The sequence below is a fragment of the Triturus cristatus genome, chromosome 4_1, assembly GCF_964204655.1.
Source record: "Triturus cristatus chromosome 4_1, aTriCri1.1, whole genome shotgun sequence".
NCBI classification, from domain to species: Eukaryota; Metazoa; Chordata; class Amphibia; order Caudata; family Salamandridae; genus Triturus; species Triturus cristatus.
The window spans coordinates 616776047-616799617 of NC_140585.1; the positions used below are offsets into that span (position 1 = coordinate 616776047).

The window sequence follows — 23571 nt, forward strand, 5'->3', positions numbered from 1 at the left end:
AAGAACACAGAGGATCCACCTCCCACCTTTCACATCTGAACCAAAGGAGATCACCTGCGGTGTCCCCAGGGCTCAACCCTCAGCCCCATGCTCTTCAACGCAGATATGACCCTGCCGGCTAACATCATCAGATCCCATGGTTCCAACATAATTTCCTTTCGCCGACTACCCCAACTCATCCTCTCACTCACCAGCGACCCCACCACCACCAGAACTAACTTCCATAGATGCAGGACAGACGTCGGCCACTGGATGAACAACAACTGCCTGCAGCTGGACACAGAGAAGTCAAAAGTACTGATCTTTGGCAATAGCAGCAACACATGGAACAACTCCTGGTGGCCATCAGACCTAGGACCCGCACCCACACCCTCCAACCACACCAGAAACCTCAGAATCATCATTGACAACAAGCTCACCATGAAATCACAGATCAACTGCATCTGCTCCGCCTACTTCCTCACTCTATACTTGCTACGTAAGATCTTCAAGTGGCTATCCCTATACACAAGATGCACCATGACATAGGTCCTCATCACCAGCTGAGTGGACTACGGCAACTCTCTCTACGTAGGAACCACTGCACACCTCCTCCGGAGACGTCAGAACATACAGAACACCCCAGCCAGATTCATCCTCGGCCTTTCCCGACGAACCCGCATCACACCCAACCTCAGGCAACTCCACTGGCTCCCTATACAGAAGTCTTGCCAATTCAAGCTGCTGACCCTCACACTCACATGACTCTACACAACCAGGAACCCACATACATTAACCATCACCTGAACTTCCACCAACCTAAGAGAAGACTACATTCCACGTCCTTTTCACTTGCCCATACAGCCCACATCTACTGAAGCAGAAGGGGAGGACACTCCTTCCTCCGCATCACAGCAAAGACCTGGTACAGCCTCCACACACACCTCCACAATATCACCTCACTTCTGGGATTCTGAATAGCTCTAACGGCCTAGCAGTTTGAATAGGCCTCTAGGACCTGGAAGCGCCTGGATACCCTATCGGGTGATTAGCTGCACTTTATAAATCTTGATTGATTGATTGATTGATTGATTGATTGATTGATTGTTGCTTCCTCTGACTCTCCCAGCACTTTTCGGGTTTGTCTCTGCTTTTCTTTTTATTTGTCTTGACCCTAACTTCCATTACTCTGCCTTTGTAGGTGTTCACTTCACCCACCACCACTCCACCTTTGCCCTCCTGGCTTTCCTTTTTTATGTGCAATTTCTGTCTCTTTTATAAGTGCCCAGCAGCTGCAATTCTCAGCAAGGCCACTCTTTTCTAAGAAAAAAATGCTTTGGGGGACTTTTAAAATATTTACAGCTCAAAGAGGAGTGTCCATCAATTTGGAATGGTATATTAAAAGCATAAAACAAATAAAAGAGACTCTACATTATGACACCTTTGTGCTTTTTCATTTTGAAACATGCACATGAGGAAGTGGTGGTGTCATGATGCATACATGTACAATGAAGCAAGTGCACATATGCATCATCATGCTTTTTGTTTGTTTTACCAATGCTGCTCAGCATCAACAATAACTTTTTATTTGGGCTGATGCTGATAAGCATTGGCAAAAAGCTTTATCCAAGCCAATACGTCTACACTGGTAAAGCCAAAATGCAAAACCTATAGCCAATGCTTGTTAAAATATATTTCCTTTTGTGCTTTCCTCACAATAGAATATCCAATAAGACACACACACACTGCGAAACCAGTTTTTGTTTATGGCTGGGTGGATTGACCCAATGAATGCAAGACAGTTTATCATGATAATGTTTTTGTATATATATATATCTGTGAAACATTTCCAGATAATGAATTTCAATGGAAATGATTTGCAAAACTTGTAACCATATTAAAAATCAAACTGGAATTTATTATTTGGTGGGTTGTCAATCCCTAATTTAGTTTTAGATCTTCGAGTGGTACAGTTTTACTATTCAACTATCTAACCTTCATTCACTTGATGGAACATTTCATAACTAATGGAATTATGGTTGTAAATTTTGTCTGTTTCAAACCATTTGCATAGGCCTGAAAATTGGTGACGCAGACTGGTGTGCCAAAATGGAAGGAATAAGACAAAATGAGCCAGTCATAATGGGAGAGTTGGTTGACAGAGAAATAATAACAGTACACATGTGAATAAAATGCAAGCCTCCAATTGGATAAAATAGGGTTTGGAGAAGAAAAGAAAACAGATTTGAAGTGATATAGACAGACAAAAAGACGCAAACCGAAAAAGAGACAGTGAGAGAGACAGTGCGTGTGTGTTTGTGTGACAGAAAGAGTAGAGAGGAAGAAAAGGGAGAAAGAAAAGAAATAAGGAGAAAGAAAATGGAAAGCTGTGAGAGCAAGTGAGAAAGAGAAGAGAAAATAGAGGAAGATGAAGGACAGGAATTAGGTTTTATAAATGTCCTATGCCATTGTGACTGGCAGTCATGCAGTTCTGAAGAAGACAACTTCTTATGTATCTATTGTTTTCCTTCACATGTGACGAAGATTTTCAGAACCTTCTATTTGTCTTTTTTTAGGCATCACCCCTTTGTATCATCAATGGACTGCCTCTATTTCTAGAATGCCTACTGAATCCATCTATCATACATTAAAGCTTAAGTGGTTCTAGCCCAGGGTTTAAGGGGGAGTCATTAGGTATGGGTTGAACACACAGCTATCTCCAGACCTTACACAAGCAACAGAAAAAGAGCTTTAAGAAGCACTGCTACAGAGGGACTTTGGCTTCTCTCGCATATTGATTTCCTTAACTGCAGAATTTTATATGGCAGAAGCTGTATGAATCCACTGAAAAAGAGTGTTTGTATTACACTTTATGCCTTGTTGGAAAGGTTATGCTCAATACAGTAGGTATGAATTGGGTATGGTGACAAGCCAATGCTTCAATTTGTCACATGAACTAGTTTTGATCTGTCGTTATGAAAAGTTATGAAGCAGCCTGCCTGGTTTATTTATTGTCAAAAGTATATGTTAAAGTCAATAGGCGTATATAACTGGATTGTTATCGCACTGTGGTTAAACCTCTAGGGGGGGTTAAACCCTACTCATGCATCAACATTTGTCAGGGTGAAACACAAGCAAATCCCAAATTAACCTCTGCTTAACCCTCTGGTAGCTTGGCACAAAAGCAGTCAGGCTAAACTTATAGGCAATGTTTCAAGTATTTATGCAGCACTTAAAACAGTAATAAAGTGAAACACAACAAAAGAAAAATCCCACACTAATTTAGAAAAATAGAGCAAAATGTAATACATTATTTGACACTAAAGCAGTGAGAATCTAATCTGTAGATTCGGAGATACACAGCTTCAAAGTTTTACGTAAAAATAGGGCCTAAAAGCACAAAGCACCAACTGTGGTTATCTGGTCCCTTCGGACTGGGACACAGTCACAAGTTCAGGTCGACCGCGATGGAGTGTGAACCAGATACAGGGACCAGGTTGAAACCGCTGAACAAAGTACCTTAAATCCTTGTTGCGAAGCATTGCAAGATCCTGCATCAAAGATTTGTGGTGCAGCAGCGGTTCAGAGAAGCTGGCATGTGAGGTCCTGCATCTTCAATGAGGGACTTGCTTTGCAAAGTCCTGCGTCGGAGAAGCATTGCATACTCGTGGCTCCGAGGAAGCTAAGGGCTGCACTACGGAGTCCTGAGTGGTCGTCCTGGATGTCGTCAAAAAGGGGCTTGTGACATGAAGGACTGCCTCGAAGGATGTGTCACGCAACAAGGGTTTAGAGGAGACTGTGTACTGCAGTGAGAAGCCCTGCATCAGGGATGCATCGAGCAGTGGTAGTTCCAAAGCAGAGCTGATAAGAGATGTTTTGCATGGCGTCGGTCCTGCCCACAGAACAACAGCTGGGCTGGAAGAGCACCTTCAGGACCACTTCCAAGAGTCGAGGACTGGGGTGGCACCACTTGGGGAGGACTGGACAGAGTTTGCTGTAAGTTAATGCTACCATGTTTAGAGGAGAGAGCACAAGCACTTTAGCACTGGTTAGCAGTGGTAAAGTGCGCACAGTCCTAAAGCCTGGAAAAACAGGGTCAGCAAAAAAAAACAGGAAGCTCGAAGGCAACATGTTGGGGGAAAACCATGCCAAGGGTGTCAGGTCCAACATGTGTGCCCCCCAGCTAGTAGAACTGCCCACCCTCATGGGAGTGCTAAGGCGGAAGAACCTGGAGACACCATCAGCATTGGTTTGGTCAGTTCCAGGGTGAGGCTCCACCGTGGAGTCCTTTTCTTGTAGGAGTTTTAAACACCTCAATAGTTTGGGATTATTGTCCCTCAACTGCATTATCAATCTGATGGGTCTGTGGTCTGCCTGAACCCAGAGGTGAGACCCAAACAGGTATGGTCTCAACTTCCTCAGTGCCCAGACCACTGCAAATGCTTCCCTTTCAATTGCATTCCACCTCTGTTCTTTGGGAAGTAACCTCCTACTAATGAAGGCTACTGGTTGATCTAAGCCCTCTTCATTTAGCTGTGAGAGCATGGCCCCGTATGTTATGTTAAGTTATTTAATATAATTTATAATACACATGAATCACCCTGGAAGGGGTATCTCAGCGCCGCAGTGAACCATAAGCTAGCGGCATTATAATCTGAAAAGCTCTGTTTTGAGAAGCTTTCTAAAATGAAGGTGATCCATACACTTCCGTAGATTGGAAGCTAGCTGATTCCAATATAAGGATGCCAGATAATAGGAGGCTTTCCCCCGGAGCGTATACCATGCTCTAAGGCGTCTGTAGGCACAATGAACTCTTGGGGAAATCAGGGGTCTTGATCAAGGATACTGTGCACATGTCCTTCTTCAGGGTGTCAAAAGTAGTCTGGAACGTCTCCGTCCAGATCACCTATCTGGGCTGCTTCTTAAAAGTCAGCACTGTCTAGGGAGCAACAATGGTACCATAGCTCTTGACAAATCTCCTGTAGTACCCGGTGAGCGGTCTTGGGGGATTCCTAAGACAGAGCAGTCTGAATATTGGCTTGAAGAGGCTGTACCTTGCCTCCTTCAACTTAGTGACCCAAGTAGACCACTGAACCCTGCCCTATCTAGAGCTTACTGGCCTTGATAGTCAGGTCTGCCCTCTGCAGAGCCTGAAGCACTCCTTCAAGGTGGCACAGGTAGTCCTAGCTGTTAGAACTGAAGACTGCAAGGTTGTCTATTTAGGTGGCACTGAAGTTCTCCAACCTAGCCAGGACCTGATTGACCAACGTTTGGAATGTGGCAGGACGGTCTTCAACCCTATTACTTGAAACTGGAAGTGACCTTGTGAGAACTCAGACCTTTCTTTGGTCCCCTCAGTTAAGGCTATCTGCCAGTAGCCAGACATCAGATCAAACGTGCTAAGGAACTTAACGGCCCCTAACAGATCAATGAACTCGCCAGCTCGGGGTTGGGATGTTTGTCAGTCTTGTTGACTACATAGAGGCTCGGTAGTCCATGAAGAACCTGAGTACAGGCATGGTACCTGAAGGGGCAGCCTTGGGGACCTGCACCACGGGCTGGTGTAAGGGCTGCTTGAGGGCTCAAATACCCCTTGCTCCAGCATTTTGAAGAATTCCTCCTTTATGTGGACTCTCACATTGTGAGATAGCCTGTAGATCTTATTCTCCACAAGCATACTGTCCCCAGTGCCAATATCATGGGCGCACCATGTAGAGAGCCCTGGAGTTAGAAATGAGAGAGATGCGAACTGTCCCCACACTTCTCCCAGACTCTCTGTTGCTCTAGGATCAGGTTAGGTGAGAGGTTAACACTCTCCACTGGCCCATCCTGCTCCTTGGAAGGAAAGAGGTCGGGGGGGGGAGTTCTCCCTCTTTCTCCACTCCATCATCTGTGACCAGGAGCAGGTTACCTCGGACCACTTGAAGTTGAGTTTGAGGCATTTACATGCAGAACCTGTAGAGGGTTTCTGGGAGTTTTGAGGTACACCAAGTAGGAGACATTCCCCTTATGCTCTTTCACCTCAGAGGGCCCAGACCATCGGTCTTGTAGTGGCCCTGGGCTCCCAAGTCTCACCCACACTTTTTAACCAGGCTGAAACTCGACCAGAGTGGCCTTCTGGTCATGCCAATGTTTCATAATTTCCTGGCCGGTTTCCAGATTCTCCTTCACCATCTTCCAGAAGTGCTTCATCTGAGTGTGGAGAACCAGCATGTAGATGACCATATCCTGTGTGGCTTTCTTGGGACCTTACTCCCAACCCTCCTTCACCAGGCTGGGATGCCCTCTGACAGGGTGCCCATGTAGAAGTTCATAAAGGCTGAATCCAGCCCACTTCTGCGCTATCTCCCTGTATGAAAACTACAGGTACGGCAACCGCACATCTCAAGGGCTCTGTCAGGCCCATGATCATGCCTTTAAGGGCCTATTTGATCCTCTGAACAAGCCCATTGCTATGGGGATGATAGTGGGTGGAGAACTTGTAGGTTACCCCACACTCCTCCCACATGGACCTCATGTATGCTGACATAAAGTTGGAGTCACGGTCAGATACCAACTCCTTGGGTAACCCCACATGGGTGATACCCCCATCAGTGCCATAGCCACTGCAGGTGCAGGCACTGTCCTCAGTTACACTCCGGGTAATGGGTGGGAAGGTCCACCAAGACTAGGATGAACTTGTTTCCCAGGACGGAACCTGTTGTCCAGCCCAACAATATTGATGCCCACCCTTTCGAAGGGGAACCAATAACTGGAAGGTACCAGGGGAGCATTGCACATCCCTCCTTACTTCTCACTGGCCTGGCAGATGGGGCATGGCCTGCAGAAAGCATCTGAGGCCATCTTCATCCAGGCCAATAGAAATGGTTGAAAATCTTGCAAAAAGTCTTGTCCTGCCCTAGAATAGATGACATGCCTGGGGAACATCATGAGCCAGATCCAGTAGGAAGGACCTGTTGCACTATGGGGACCACCAACACAAGGGTTGCACCAGCCTCAGGAACATTAGGCTCGCAATATAGGAGTAGGAGGCCATTCTCCCAGTAAATCAGAAAATCACCTGAGGTGTCGCCAGCTGCCTGGGCCTCAGCCTGACGCCTTAGGCCCTCCAGAGTAGGGCACTCCTTTTGACCTTTTCAGATCTCCTCCCTTGCGGGACCGCCTCCCTTTTGCCAATTGTTCAGCTCAGGTAGGTTTCTCCTGTGGGTTCCAGGGATTTTCCCTCAGGCTCCACTTCCTCTTGGACCATGGGAGTTCCAGGAGTGGGTTTACAACACCCCTTGCCCTTTCTATTCTTGGCAGGTACCTGGATTATTCTTTAGGCTCCAGGCCCCCCTGAGTATCCTCTTGGGCAGCCATGGACTGTGTGGTCAGGCAAACCCACCCAGGTAACTCCAACATCTCCAGGTGGGACCCAAGCTTCACCTCTTTCCAGATGGTGTGCTCTAGGTCATTACAAAGCAGACAATCCACAAGCATGGAAGGATTCACAGCTACCCTCAAGGATCCTGAGACCACCATTCTACCCTTATTCTCGGAAACTCGTGCTATTAGATAGTAACTCTCAAGGTTGTCAGCTACTACAACCTGGTGGACTATATGAGGGGCTACCTGCTCCGAGGACACCAGCCAACACATGACGGTTGTCATGCTGGCTCCTTCTTCTCTCAGAACCTTCACCTTCAAACGATTAATGGCCATCCACTGCCTGAATTTCTTAGTATTGCAAGGCTCTGGGTACCATGTCTCTGTCACCTCTGCCCCCCCATACTAACTGGGGCAATCTCTTCCCTAAGCATTATACTAGTCAGCCTGCCCACCAGTGAGAGGGGGTGCCCACTTTATGACACTTTGCATCACCCTTGAAGTGCCAAACCTGTTGACACTCATAACACCTGGGAGTGAACTTCCACATGGTCTTATGGTCAAAAACATACTCTTCTTCTGCTCAGGTGGGGGTTGGAAATCCAGCCCCATGGAACTATTTTGGGGGCCTTTAGAGAACTCTTTGTTTTTATTTTTATCGCCCCCGCCTTTCTCTGGTGGGGACCATGCCCACCCTTGTAGTGATCCCGCAGATACCTTCTTGTGGACCCTGGTGCTGAGCCAGTGATCCACCTCCTTGGCAAGCTCTATGGGGTCAGTGAACCTGCTATCAATCAGGTGTTGGTGGAGCTCAGCAAAACAAAGACTGCTGGCACTTGCACACCAGAAGAAATTCTTGACATTGGGCACCCATGGCAAAATGCTGGCAGTGGGTCATTGCATGCAATTATTTGCATAAGTGAATACACCCAAGGCAAAATGCAGACCCTGAAATACTGGAAGTAATACTTAACATAGGGAGACACCTATGGCAAAAGTCTGGTGCCAGCATACTGGAGGTAATTCTTTGCATCAGAGAGGGCAGCCATGACATATCAGAGCTGAGTGGGTGGCTGGGATGGGGAAAGCAAACCATGATAAAATGCTGGCTCTGAAATACTGCAGATTTTTTTTTACTTATGGACCACCAATGGTATATCAACAATATTAATGGCAAAATATTGATACTGGAATGTTGAATATAATTATTTCCATAAGGAGGTACCCATCACAAAATGTTGGCATTGGCACAATTAGGTAAATACTAAACATATGGGAACTCCCAAGGCATATTTTCAAATAAATGGGGTGAAGTCCTGGCAGGAAATACACCACACCACTTTCAAAAATCACCAGCCGCTGCAGCTGGTCAGAGCTCCATGTGGCCACCAGATGAGTGAGTATGGTAATGGGCAACTCCTCCCTTGTGGTCACTCTAAACCAGTTTTGGGGCAGCTTCCCCCTCCCATTGGGATTGGTGCCAGCCTGACAACATGAACAATACAGGGGGCAGGTCAAGGGGTGAGCCACATCTGCCTGTGACAGTGGAGGCCTCCTTGAAGTTAATCAAGCGGCTGGTCACTGTCTCTAGGCTGTCCTGCCAAGGGGAGTACAACATTTCCCAACATCCAAGGCCCTTGTAATAAAAAAAAAATCATATTACATGAATAATAGACATAGAGTCAACCGTAGCTATTTGGAGGGCCTCACCTCATATCTTCTCTAAAAAAATACAATAAGTGAAAGTACAGCTAGAGAGTGGACTTCGGATGAATCCTCTTCAACCATTAGTTCTTGCCTTTTTCTCATTTTGCCATTATTCGGATGGGCTGCTCATTAAGGCCTTGACATTTTGTGAATGGTTACATTGTCTCATTTATGTTCTTGTTTGTGTTGATGCGGCATCCAGTAGTCATTTTGTTAGAATTCAGATGTGACATGATGTATAGTTTGTAATAGAGAAGCCAGGGTGTGCTCTTTAATGTATTTACTTTCTTAGACAAAAGGAACGAATGATGGACGGAATGCTGAACAATGCAAACATTCAACCCCAGTCACAAAGTTCTGGGTTTACTCCATCGTTCTTTTGCTCACCACGCCACCCAGGTTTGGACCCAGCCATATGCAAATCAATCTTGACCCTGCTCCTCATGGGAACAGTCCAGCCCGAACTGGCAAGCCAGATCCTACCTGTCCCCATGTTCTCATAGGGAGCAGGGTCAAGACTGATTTGCTTATGGCTGGGTTTAAATTCGAATGGCATGGGGAGCAAAAAAACGATGGATTTAGGCCCAGATCACTGTACTGGGTTAAATGTTTGACATTGCTCAACATTCTGTCCATCAAATGTTCTTTTTTGCATTTGTCAGCCTGAGTGGGACGTGCATGCCTGGCTGATGAGGGGTGAAACCCCGAAACTGGTCCCAGGATGCTTGTTTCCGGCCCAGGGAGGACCTGGCCTGACAGTTCAGGCTGGACTGTTCCAATGGGGAGCAGAGTCAAGACTGATTTGCATATGGCTGGGCTTAAACTAGAATGACATGGTGAGCAAAAAACGATGGAGCAAAAATTATGGATTTCGGCTCAGATCTCTGTACTGAGGTGAATGTTTGACATTGTTTAACATTCTGTCCATCAATTGTTCTTTTTGCATTTACCTGCTTAGATACCAACATCTTTTGCTGAGTTACAGCTTTTTAGATTTGAAAGTGTGTACTTTTAGGGTGAATTTGCATGTTATAAAGCAACAGTGCTAATGACTAATCATCCTCGTACTTTATTGTGTTTGCTGTTGTGATAAAATGTTTTTAGTGTTACAGCTTTTTTGTCACAATGTAAAGAAGTGTACACATATCTGCTTTCTTAAAGATGCAATCAAAGTACTGTATCTACTAAGCAATATTTCGCTATGTATACTTATAAGTTCACCACTTACAAGTTAAGTTTCATCTTCTGACTCCCGCTAGTAACACTCTTCTGGAGGGCACAGCTTATCTACAGTTTTTCTTGTCTGCCAAGACCTCATGGCACCATTACCCACTATAGGCAACAACAAACAACATATAAAAAACAGCCCTCTGAAAGGGGTGTAAGGTGCAGTGACTGTGATAAGGATTGCCACATAAAGGTGGCATAGGATCACAGAACCAAACACTTTCCTCAAGGAAAAGTCACGTAAGGGTCCACAAGAGACGCCCATTGCAAAATAATCAGTACATTTCATAGCCCTGCAGAAAACATGTGCCTTGGTGTGCAGTCCATTCCACATGGCAAGATTTCCTTCAAGTATTTCCTTTTTCTCTTTTACTTCATTGCCCACTCATGAGAGATAGGGCTCAGTACAAAAGCACAACCTTTCGTCATGTTGAGAAAAGCAGCAGACCAGTTACTTACCAGCAAGCAGCCTTTAACATGGTGTGGGTGTTCTGACCACACCATGAATTCCTATCTAGCTGGCCTTCTGATTATTCTGAAGAGATAGCAAAGAACTGGTGGTACCATGCATTGACCATAGTCACCCACCAACACTTTTTAAAATATGTTTCTCAAAGCCTGGTTGCTTGCTTGAAGTCTGACCAAGTGTTCACCATTCTAACTCACTACCTACACTGGTAATAATTTATTTCGAAATGTTCAAGCCTGCCATCTGTGTGTTCATCCTTTGCTGACATCACAGCTGCCTATGGGCAGTGCACCAAGGGTTCCCTGGTATTCACTCTAAAATAAAGAAATATCTTTGTCACATAGGTGAGCATGATAAACGTCTTCCAATGTCCCATGAGTCTATACTTTGCTCTTGTGTGCCCTTGTCCTCTTTTTTGTAGTATTGTTCCTTTGGGAGAGCATACCTACATCCCTACATTGATTACAATCTGTTAATAATTGTTCTTACACTATCAGTGATTGCAATTTGACCGGCTTCTTATCGGTTGATACCTGCTGTGGAAATCCACAAGTAGAACCTGATACAAGCCGCAGTACACTAACAACCCACATATCACTACACCTTCTTCTCATAAACGCTGCATGTGATGAGCACAGATTTCTAATAAAGAAGTACAATGGTCATCTTGCTCACAGACTGTGACTGCACTGGAAGACATGCTACTTTTTGAGGCAAGTAATAAACCGCTTGAGCTGTTTAAAATTGTGAATTCCATTCTCTTTCCCAACGCAAAAAAAAATGCTGTTTCTCCCTCAATGGAATTATATCAAGATCTTACAGATTTATTTTTTAAGATAGTTCAAAACATCTCTGAGCAATTCACTGTGCAAGTTCCTTCTGGTCAGAAGGCTTCAGCCCTGTCTCAGTCAGGTCCACTTCTCACTAGGTTTCACTCTATTTCCCTAGATGACTCAGTGGCTGAACTTGCCATATGTAAATCTGGTTCCACTCTGGACCCTTGGCTTCCTGCCATTTTTAATCTTGCCACCTCTGTAGTGAACTCTGTCCTCAACAAGCTGATGAAGAATTCTCTTGAACTGGCATTGGTTCCTGAAAGCTGGAATCAAACATTATTGCTCCCTCTGTAAAAAATAGTCTGATGACCAAAAGTCCTAAACAACTTTAGATCCAACCCTCTTCTCCCCGCAGTTGCTAAACATTTGGAGCAATGGGTCAACAGACATCTAGCAAATTTCCTAGAGTCTAACCTCCTCTTGCACGACTCCCAAAAGGGGTTTCATGCGGGTTACATCGCAAGTCTGCCCTACTCGAGGTATCAGAATTCATTGAGGAAAATCTTGACTGGCGTTCACCAGTAATGGTCATGATTTTGGATTCGATACTGTTTTCCACCCCATTTTATTAGAGAATTGGAATCAGAGACCAGGCTCTGCTTTGGCTCAAATCCTTCCTGAACGATCACTTTCAGGTAGTCTTCCTACCACCTTTTACTTCTTCATCCAAGCCATTTGAGTGCAGTGTGCCTCAGGGCACGGCATTTAGCCCCACTCTTTTTAATATCTACCTTGAGCCATTGGCTAAACTTGTTGAGAACTGGGTGGTGCGGCTGGTCTCCTGTGCGGATGACACCCAAATCCTGGCTGTTCATGAAAACTTGCTCTGCTACCCTCAGGTTGCTCAGAAGGATGCTTCAACTACTTTCGGAAAACGATTGTCCATTCCTTGGTCACGTCTAAATTGGATTACACAAACAGTCTTTATCTGGGTCTGCCTCATTTCCTTATTCAACGTCTCCAAATGAATCAGAACTCCACCGCATGCCTAATCTTAAAGTTTCCCTCGTGTTCTCCTGCATTTCAACACCTTCATCATCTTCACTGGTTTCCTGTCAACAAGAGGATTCAATTCAAGGCACTCGCTTTTGCCTTTAGGGCCTTTACTCACAAAGGTACTTCCTATCTTAGGAGAAGATTCAAGCCCTATTCCAATCTAGAATAGTTTTAAACTGCTCCAAGTTCCTCGCATCCACAAAGATAGAAAAGGTGGAAGATTCTTCACTTACTTGACCTCCAAATTGTGGAATGCACTGCTGCTCAGCCTGCATTGCAGACCCTCTGAATCTGTTTTCAGACACAGTATCTAAACCTTGCTTTTCAACTCCTATCTGGTAGGCACGTAGGCCTGCACTTTTTGGGTTTTCTTTCTCTAGAGCGACTATTCAGAAGGCTAAATATGTACAAGAAAATGGTTCGTATCTCGGCTACCACAAGGTACTGAAATATATGAGTGTCTGAAAACATTCATTACACTTTGTATTATATTTTTTATTGTTCCAAGTCTTGGTCAGTCCATGCCAGTTTTGACTATACTATAAAAAGCAGCCTTAATGTTCTGCTGGATATACAAATTTTAAAAGGTTTTATTTATTTACCTATTTACCTCACAATAAAAATAATTTTGAAATCAGTACACATTCATGCAGAGAGATACAACTACTGACAAAAGGAATTGGAGAAAAAGAAAAAAATGACTATCCACACAGAAATTCATTTGGAGGGTCATACTACACAAGAGTATACAAATGTATTCGTTTTAAATACGAGACCAGTCTACAAATAGCTTCCTGCATAGAGAAAGAGGACGGATAGCCTGAGGAAGTGGATGGGTAAAGAGGATACTGGATTTAGGTAGGGATCGCTCCCATTAAAATCTTTTGCCCTTTAAAATATATTATACCATAAATGACTAAAGATCTATACCTGCCCTCACATATTTTAACTAGCTAGATTAATATCTTCATTTACACCTATAAATGAATTCGCTTCAGACTGTTGCACAGAAAAGTCTTTAAATTGAACAGCTCTCATTCAGCAACATCACATCCACTTTGTCATAGTTATAGAATGTTTAACAATCTAGTTGTTCATTAGAAAACTGTGGGGAAGTGTGGGGAAATGCCTTTGTTTGCATGATTACTGCCATTTGTGGGCTGATGCTGCTAGTCTTTTGACTCTGTGCACTGGAACTTTGCTAACCAGGCCCAGTGCATGTACTTTGACGCCTAAATTAAGTCAAAATTGATTATACTCCTTATTAGTATATTTAACTTAATTATAAGTCCCCAGTATATGTTACAAGGTGTACCCAGGGCCTGTAAATTAAACGTCACTAGTGGACTGCCTCAACCATTGTGCCACCCACTACAGTGGCATTGTAAACATGACTGCGGGCTCATCCTTGTAGCCTGGTTGTGGCAGTTTTAAAGCTACACATTTGTCCCATCAAAATACCACCTTTTGAGAGGCAGAACTTTCCTTTTAATTATTAATGAGTCAATCCTAAGTAGAATTTACTGCCCATAAGACGTGGTGCATGGTAGTTAAAAGTAAGACATGTAAAGGTTTAATGTTAAACATGTCCTTACAGTGAAAAAGGCCAAAAAGCTATTTCCAAAGCAACAAGACTGGCTGCTCCGTAGGAAAAAACTAAGTAACAGTATTACATTCAATAAAGTTAATTTAGGTTAGGAAACAGCTACAAATATAACTCAAAGAGTCTTTTTATTATGTATTCAAAATCAAATTTAATTGTAAAATCAAATTGCTAATAGCTGCTAAGGAAACGGCACTTTTAGAAAGGTATCTTTTCCCCGCCTAAAGCCTCTGGAGGCCCATTTACATGAACTCCAACTGCCACCTGACAGCTGAATAGACCCTCCTTGATGAAGTACGAAAACTGCGACAAAGGCTTACGTGTGGGGAGGCAGAATGACCATGTGCACCATGCCCAGGTACTTTATTAACTTCAGAGGGGCCTACCTTGTCACAAACAAATGTTAGATGACACCTGGGTAGAACCATGCTTTGTTCCCCCAGTCAGGCAGGCACAAATCTTATGGGAGAGGAGCTGCTCCCCTGAACTAGTTGGCAGTGACCACAGAGGAGGGGGGGGGGGTCATTTTCCTGGCCACACCTTTGGGTGGGCGCACAGGCTCTGCACAGAGGAAGAAGGGTTCAGCCATATTGGATTTAGGTCGAGAGATGCAATGTAAGGCAGACAAGAACTGCTGATAAAATGGCTAATGTTACCTCTAGGAACATTTCCCCAGTTGGTCATCGAGGGGCCAGATCCCTCAGCCACATGCCAGTGTCAAGTTCAAATGGGGCACCCCTGGATCATTCTTCAGAACACTCTGAACCTGTGGAAGAACAGAAGGACTGTACCTGGTGTTGAGACCTGCGAGGAGACCTGAAGGGCTGGACCTGCTCCCACTTGTACTCAGGACAAAGATGTGGACTTCAAGGGTCACTTTCCTGGCCTCCTGTTAAGCTACAGGTACACAGCAGCTGCAAGAAGCCATTTTCCTGAAGAGCCCAGCTGACTATTTCCCACTGGACCCGCTCTGGACACTGCTGGTGGCTTCTACTGGAATGAGTCTTGGCTCAAAGTGTTGTTCCTGAGTTCATGGACCCATGGCTATGTTGAAGTGTACTCCTCCGAACATCCTGAAAAACCTGAGACTTAGAAACCTTTTAACTTCAAAGATCTCTACTGGACTGGGACGAAACTGTCAAGTCAATTAGATGAAGGTGCTTTGCCCTGTACCAAAGATTCAGGTTGCTCCTGCTCAGAGATTTTCCTTTGCAGCGGGACATCTCTGAGAGGGTGTCCAGCCTTGTGTGGCTTTGTTTGGCTACAGCTTGCAGCCTTGCCCTGCTGGAGGAATGTGAGGCCCAAAAAAGTGATAAGTCCAAAGTTAGAAACCTTCACTGAGTGAAGGTGCCAAAAGTATCCAGCTGGCATGGGACCTTCCTCTGGTTTAAATTTTAAATTTCTCCTGCCTTGAGCTTTGCTTCACTGAGTCCAATGGGTATCCGGCCTCTTGGAGCCCTTCTCGGCCACAGCCTGCTGCCTTACCCAGCTGAGGATTTTTCACTTCTTTTTCAGAGACTACCCCTGATTTCTCTATTCGATCCACGTTCCATCACGAGCGGCCTTCAATCGTGCCTAGGTACCAGGCAATAACAACTAAATGACCGTGGGTGGAGATTTGCACTTTTTGGCTCTATTTTTATTGAAAACTTTAAAAATTCACATCTCTGCTTCCCTTTCTAGGATTTGTGCTGTTTTGGTGTCATTTTGTTCACTAAATTATTCTCTATTTCAATAATGAGGAGAGAAATTGCTATTGTGTTCTGTTGTCAACTGTACTGGACCTCACAAGAATAGTAACCTAATTACCTGAGATGAACTACCACCAACCGCCACTAATAATCCACGTTTTCATCCAAAGCTAGAGTAAACCACTGGGGAATTAACTCATCAATTAGTCTGCCAGTGCTATACTTAGATTTCCTAAAGAGATGAGGAATACATCTGAGAATTTGTAGAAAATGTGTCATCACTTTTCTGTTCCAGCGTGCTAACAGGAATTTGTAAGACAAAATGAAACTCATAATTTTGTTCACTTACTTCAGATGCTCTATTAGGAAATATTTAAATTCTATAGCTCCTATTCCAGCAACATGGCATTCAGGTGTGCCAGAAGTTTCTCATAGGAATAGAATGTTACAGCTCTAGTTCTTCATTGATGAGACGTCCCTTAAATAACAATATAACTGGAAGCTCCAAATCTTCCCATTCGAGTTTTGCTTTGGGCCGCAACACTCTATTCGGTTCCATATCATCACTTAGGCTATCTTTTAGAAAATGAAGACGGCGTGCTAACAATGGATCTCAGTTAACCACCAGTTTGTTCTGAATCTGCAAAGAAGTATAAATATAACATACCGCATCCATACATTGGCAAATTATAAAAATATGTTTTGCCAAAATGCAAAACAGGCAGCATTCTCAATATCAGATTTCCATTGGTGGTAAAGATTTCAAGTGCTTTCTGCACTTGAATTCCATACCATGAATGTTGCCTAGTAATAAGCTGTCCCCATGCGTTATGCAACTTCTTAGATGACAAAGTCAGTCCAAGGAATCATGTCCCAGGTATTTTAAATGTCTTCTTAGCTGCCACTCATGATGGTCTAAGGACATGCACCAATTCTATTGGCGGGTGATCAGAAAAGCTAAATAAGCCCACCCCTTCTTCGATGGTTTACAGACCTGCACAGTACAGGCAGCCATGCACAAGTGAATGGAATTCAACAGTATGCCATGTCCTGCTGTGGGTCTATGCCCACCCTTCTTGAAACATTTCCTAACATTTATCTATTTGTGAATGAAGATGATTTAAATGGTGCCCTGCGCAGTGAGCTGTATCCAACATCCGCAGACAGCAAAATGTGTTTTGTCCGTTCCAATCAACAAATCTGCATTCAAAAGGCCTTCAACTGTTTTAGGACTATGGCTATGTGTTTCCCGGATCACAAAGATACAGTAGTCTACAGTTTTATGTAAAATACCTAAATACCAGTCAGCGAGCCCGGCATTGGCAGCCTTACACTGGCTGCCTGCTCAAAAGAGGATTCAATTTAAGGTCTTGTGTATAGCCCACAAGATAATTCATGACAACAGCCCTCTATTTATTTCAAAGTTCAATTCAAATCAATTCAAAAACTTTATTGCTTAATTAAAATCATACAATATAAAATCATCAATTACACAGCCACAGCAAAAACAGTTTCTCAATTCTAAAATCTAAGACAACATTTTGTGGGCAAATGTAATTCCTCTATATTACAAATCCACCATTCTTTTACTTTTATTTTCATAAAATCATACTTTATTTGCAAATTGTCCTGCGCTATTAGATTTCTATATTAACTGATTTAAACTACCAAATGTACTATGCTCAAGTCAAAGGCTTCCAGTTTTTCTTTTGTTAAAATCCAAAAATTAGTAAAATTCGCATTCATGATTATGTCAGTCGGCTTAAAACAAATAACCAGAGCTTGACTAGAAGTTCGTACTCCTCGTATGTTAAAATAGTTTGTTAAACATCTCCTTCTTTCTTTCTTCATTTCTGGACATATACAACCTAAGTGGATCATATTCTCTTCCCATTGATTGCACAGTCTACAAGGAGCCGGCTTGGATGGTCGCAGCCATGGCATTGCATGCGTTTATCCTGGGAGATGGCCAAATCTTGCTTTAATAAATACATTTTTTTAATTTTGCAGATCAAGGTATCTCTAAATAAGGCTGCGATTTAAGCATCTTGTACTCATTTATGACCATTCATGCATGTGCTCTTTTAGTAAGTAGCTCTTTATCTTTCAACAGTGACAATCATTTTAGTATTCTGTTAATTGTCTTTTTGAAGGATGCTGGTGTTATAGCCCTTTCCCAAACTTTGTGTGCCAATAACTCCTTCAGTGCAATTTGTAAATACTTCCAAAATTGTAGCTTTTGATTCTGCTGTATCTCCTGCCAGAGTAAGCAACACATTGGATTTAAGGTATTAGATCGTATTCGTTTCTATACTTTTATATATTGACCCATCCTTGCAATTTGCTGGTTCAATATACCAAATTCCAATCTAATTTGTGCAGGTGATACATTGGTGGGGAGCCAAAACAGAAATTAAAAAACTTTGGTAATAGCATTATTTAAAAGTTTGGAGTCCTTGCCGTAGAGCGCTCTGCTGCCATATGTGAGACTGGGCAGCATTATTTCAAGGTTGATCCTCCACACGAGCACTTTGGTCACTTTCTTACAGACTTTTAAGGTCCCTGTGATCAGGAGAGCAAGATTCAAGGGCCGCTCTTTTTCCAAATGTGTACCAAAAATGTGGAATGGCTTACCTCTATCCCTGAAATTGGAACAGTCAGAAGTAAAGTTCAGGAAACTATTGAACATATACCTATTTTATATAGGTCACTTGTGCTGTCTTGGTCTGAAGTAGCGCTGGGAAGCTTGTCAATGTTGGTATGTACTGTACAAAAACCAAGTTGAATTTAATTGAATTGTAGCACCATTAGGACTGACCCTCAGTGTATATGGTCAACATACTATAGTGCACGTAACTGACCGAGCCACTGACCTCCTTTTACCATTCATAGAGTATGCTTAATGTAAAGGAAGTGATTTGTTAAAATACAGGAATATTAGAAACCCATCGTGGTGAACTGACGTGTAAATTGTAGATAAATCTTCACTTTGAACTTAGGTTAAAAAAGAAAGAAATCTAAATGTGTTACAAGGTTTTTAAAGTGATCAATAAAATGCTACATTGCACACTCAGGAAAACCCTGGGTAGGCAGGCAACAGAAAGCCAGGCATCATGGATGCTGCAATCTAAGATTGTTCTAGTAACCTTTAATTGCCTCAGGAATCTTTTTAAGGATACTACTACATAAGTAACAGTATCATGTTTTTGCATGGAGCAGCATCAATCCATTAATGCCTTGAACTGAATGGTGACAGCCGCAGAGGGGTTTTGAAGAAGTCCCGCTGTTACCATTCTGCTTGTTCTGGGTCGCGCTGGTCCCCTGGGGATGGGGACATTCTCCTGACCTGCCCATAGGCATGCTTATCCCCCCCCCCAAAACAAATTGTACAGATACTGCGTGTGTACAGCAAATACCAGTCAATTAAAAATTTCTCACACCTCGAGAAAAGTCAATAACTGTACACATTAGGGGAAATGTAAAATATTTATCAGCTGCATAAAATGAATCAATGTTGCTGACTCGTGGTAAGTAGATCTGTTCCTACCCAGCTACCACTAGAGGCCAGATGTACGACCATTTTTGCATGCGCAAACAGGTTTGCGAACCCATTTGCGCATTCAAAAACAGCATGGGGGATGCAAAAACCCTATTTCACGAGTCGCAATTTTTTGCGACCCACAAAATAGGGTTTTGTGACTTGCTATTAGGAATAGCGAGCACAACACTATGTAAGAATGTTTTGCGTACACAATTGCGGGCGCAAAACACTCGCAAATTACCACCCTGTTCAAGAGGGTGGTAATGCACTCGCAAAAAGGAAGGGGTCCCCAGGGTACCCCTTCCCCTTTGCTAATGCAGGGGAAAATATTTTTTGAGGGCAGGCAGTGGTCCCAGGGACCTCTTACCAAGAAGTGGACCCAAAGATCGTGGAAGTGGATTTATAAAGCTAACTGGACCCGCTGAATATTATATGTGTTGTATACAAAACTATTCTCTGATCGTGTAATATTATACAGTAGACTGTGTTTATTTGATGTAGGTTATTTAAACTTAAGCATCTATTGCTTATACATTTTGGACCATTAATGCGATGAGTATCCTATATTTGTATGAAGCTAACTTTGATAACCGACATCTCTGGTTTTGTTGGTCTTGGATCATAGATGCCGATTTGATTTTAATTGCTGTATCTGTATGCAACAAGGCTGGTAACGTGTTTAGTATAAATGTGATGTGCCAGTATGATTGAAGGTGTGTTGGCGAGTAGGAGAGAGGATCCATATTGTGATGAACGCTGAGACCCATGCATGTCAAATCATTGTTCCCTGCCCTATACCTGACCGTAGTCGCTCAGCTCTACACACCTGGGGGCAGATTTATGTTTGACTTCCGCCTCATTTACGCCGCTGTTGCGTCACTTTTGTGATGCAGCAGCGGCGCAAATCCTGCGCCATGGTGCGGGGTATTTACAACGTGACTCATCTGGGAGATGCGTCACGTTGTAAAGCCCTGCGCCACATATAGGCGTTCCAGGGCAGGTGGGGGCGTTCCGGCGCAGGAACGCCTCCTAAAAGTGGCTGAGTGAAATCTACAAGATTTCACTCAGTCACTTTAAAGCCCATGCTACGTCAAAACCCTGCGCCTGCTTGAAGCAGGCGTAAGGATTGACGCAGCATTGTGCAGATAGGGCCCCCCAGAGCATTGCTGGAGCTGCGTCGCGCTTGCGACACAACTCCAGCAATGCGTCACTTTTACGGCACAGATGCGTGACGCATCTGTGCCGTTTTTGCCCCATGGTGCGCCGCATTATAAATGCGGCGCATCCATGATGGCGGAGCTGGGGTGCAAAATAACTGGCGCATCCCTGCTGATATGCAGGGATGCGTCAGTTATTATAAATATGCCCCCAAGTACATTAATGAAAACAAACGTTTTAACAAACTGTATATCTTTTCAGACAATCACCACAGTGGCACGACCGATGTTCGAATCACAAAGCTCAGTTGCGACCTAACAGCGCTTCAGAACGTAAAGAAGCCACACCCAGCAGGCAGGGACCCCGATTCCGCTGCGTTTTGCTTTCCCCTGCTTCTGCCTGCGCATTATGGCTCCAAGGGGCCTTCATCTTTTTTGTAAACCCACAATACCAGACAGCAGCCTGACAAGAATTTAATCACCAATAAGTCCGGAAAATATCGGCAATTAATTGTGGTACCGAAAAAAAAACATGCAATATAACAACTGGTCAGAAAGCCAAAGCGCCACACCCATCTCATGCAGTCTGCCCTTTCTGGAATGGTTCCAAAGAACCACTTGCAGTATTCCTACTGCCTGCCCTCGATGACACTGACCTCGTCCACGAACTTTCAGTGTCATTATCTTTAGAATGCTCCCCGTGTAATATTTATCCGGTTTAGGAAGTCAGGCCTCCCTACCCACTGCAGCATGTCTTAGTGCCCCTACTACTACCTAGTAACCTCCACCTGACTAGAAGCTGCAAAGGCACCACGGCACGTGTGATACTTCTTACATGTCCTTCCTTTTTGGACAACAGACAGTACTTTGCAACGGGTATTTATTCTTCACGCCACACTTTCAATTTTGAAGGTAAAAACTACAAGTCCCATAAATCTACAATTTGTAGTCCAAACAGGCAGGAGTGATTGAATTATTGGATCAGCAATGCCACGCTGCTGTTAGTTCATTGGCAGGTTCTTTCACCCAAATACACTAGTACCCCAGGCCCATAGTGCTGTAGCCTCATAAGGTTAGGCTAGGACCTCAGCAATCCTTTCTACATCCCACGCTGAACAGCCACCATCTCCTTCTCCCTCCCATGCTTCATACGCACCAGTGAGAACCTCACCTGTCATTGACCTCTCCTTCCACAGTGGGCGACACCCCTTCCCGGGCCTCACCTGGACTGTGAGAGGTGTTCGGACCCAGCACAGGCTGGCGGAGGAGGCCTCTCTGTGGGCTCGGTGAGTCTGAGGAGCACGAAGCCTCTGATATAAGCGGCGGCCGGTGGCACGCGGAGGGTTTCCGCACTACGGCACAGCACCAGAGGGCACACAACGCCATGACTGCTCCCACAGTAAATCTCTATGCCAGTTAATCAGACCTTCTGACAAAACGTGCTCAAATGTAACAGTTGTAAAAGAGAGTTGACGCATGCGTAAGATAGCCGTCTGGACAGGTCAGGCAAAATAGAGTTCGAAATCACCCAGCCAATCCCAGGACAAAACAAGCATTTAAAATGCAACACGAGACCTATTGCATTAGAAACGGAAGTGCTGCGTCGAAGAAGGCACGAATGAGAGGGGGAAAACGGGCGGCATTAAACAAAAATGCTTTATATAAAAGCAGTCCCAGACATGGTGGTCTGCTGAGTCCAGCAGGCCACCATACCTGGGAGAGCCTGCCATTACCAATGGGGTCGCAAATTGCGAGAGGCTCATTAATATACATGAGCCTCTCAATTTGCGACCCCATTAGGAATCGCTAACAGTGTGAAATACACTGTTGTACATTGGAAATAGCGCCTAGCAAATTGTGAGTCGCTAATAACTCGCAATTTGTGAGGCGCTATTTCCACGGTCGTACATCTGGCCCTATATGTTTTATTGAACGTTATGAATATTGGTTTTACATGCACACCTAAAGAGCTTCTTTCATTGCAGAAAACCATCTAAGTAAACTAAAGCATCATTCATTTTTACTAAAAATATTTCCCCTTCTCCAAAAGTATTAGAGCTAAGAACTTTCATTGAGAGTTCTATTAAAATAATTTTTTTAAAGGCAGAAAATGAAAATGTACCTGAGAACAGTTTATTTTTGAGGGCATAATTATTTTTAAACGATTCAAAGAGCAATGCTACATGGAAACAATATGCGACAGAAATAACAATACCTCTTACTCCTCTGCATTTTGCACCACACACTCGAAAGAGATAATGGAAGCAAAACCTAGGCAAATGATTTCCATATTTGTAATTCAGAGCCCCTCTAAGAACTTAGAGGACCTTGGAGGACCTTAAAATTTAGAGAGTTTCACATATATTTCCCAACACTTTTCATTTACGAAAAAGAACATTTTAACTACTCTACTCTTCCAGGATAAGAAAAACAACTTATTTCTTCGTTTATCACTCCAAAGTAAAAAAAATTCCTCAAGAACTTGGCAACCTATAAAAGGAAATTACCCCACCAAGATGGTTTCCGAAGTTTCCCCCCTCTCCAGTCAACAATGACAATAAACAAATTCACAATCCCTGGGAGAGGAGGGCAGCTAATGCTGTTGCCGGTGTTTAAACGGAAAAGGGAAGAAGCGGCCATTGATACATGAGCGTCAGAAGCGAGGGCACCACAAATCCAAGATTTACTGGAAAGAGGAAAGGACCACAGAAGGGGAATGGTACCCTGAGCAGCAAAGGGGAAGGTGGGACTCAAGTAGAAGAAGATCCAAAACCACTTTTGGGACAGACGAAGGTATCAAGAGTCTGATGCAACAACGGGTCCAGAAACGACCAAAGAACTTCATATCAGGCTCATTGATATGTAGGTAAGTGATTTAAGTGGAGTCAATGAAGGTTGATAATCTTGACCTCAATATTGTGACATACAATCCCCACATTATTCACACACACACGCACATGCGCGCACACACACACACACAGATCCATCAGCATTCGCTCT

General features: G+C 43.9%; 1 protein-coding gene across 1 annotated transcript in view; it reads right to left on the reverse strand.

Moving 5' to 3' along the window:
* The window catches only part of PTPRQ (protein tyrosine phosphatase receptor type Q), a 1724016-nt gene that overhangs the window by 1016997 nt on the left and 683448 nt on the right, over positions 1-23571 (reverse strand). The gene's annotated exons all lie outside the window — the stretch shown is intronic.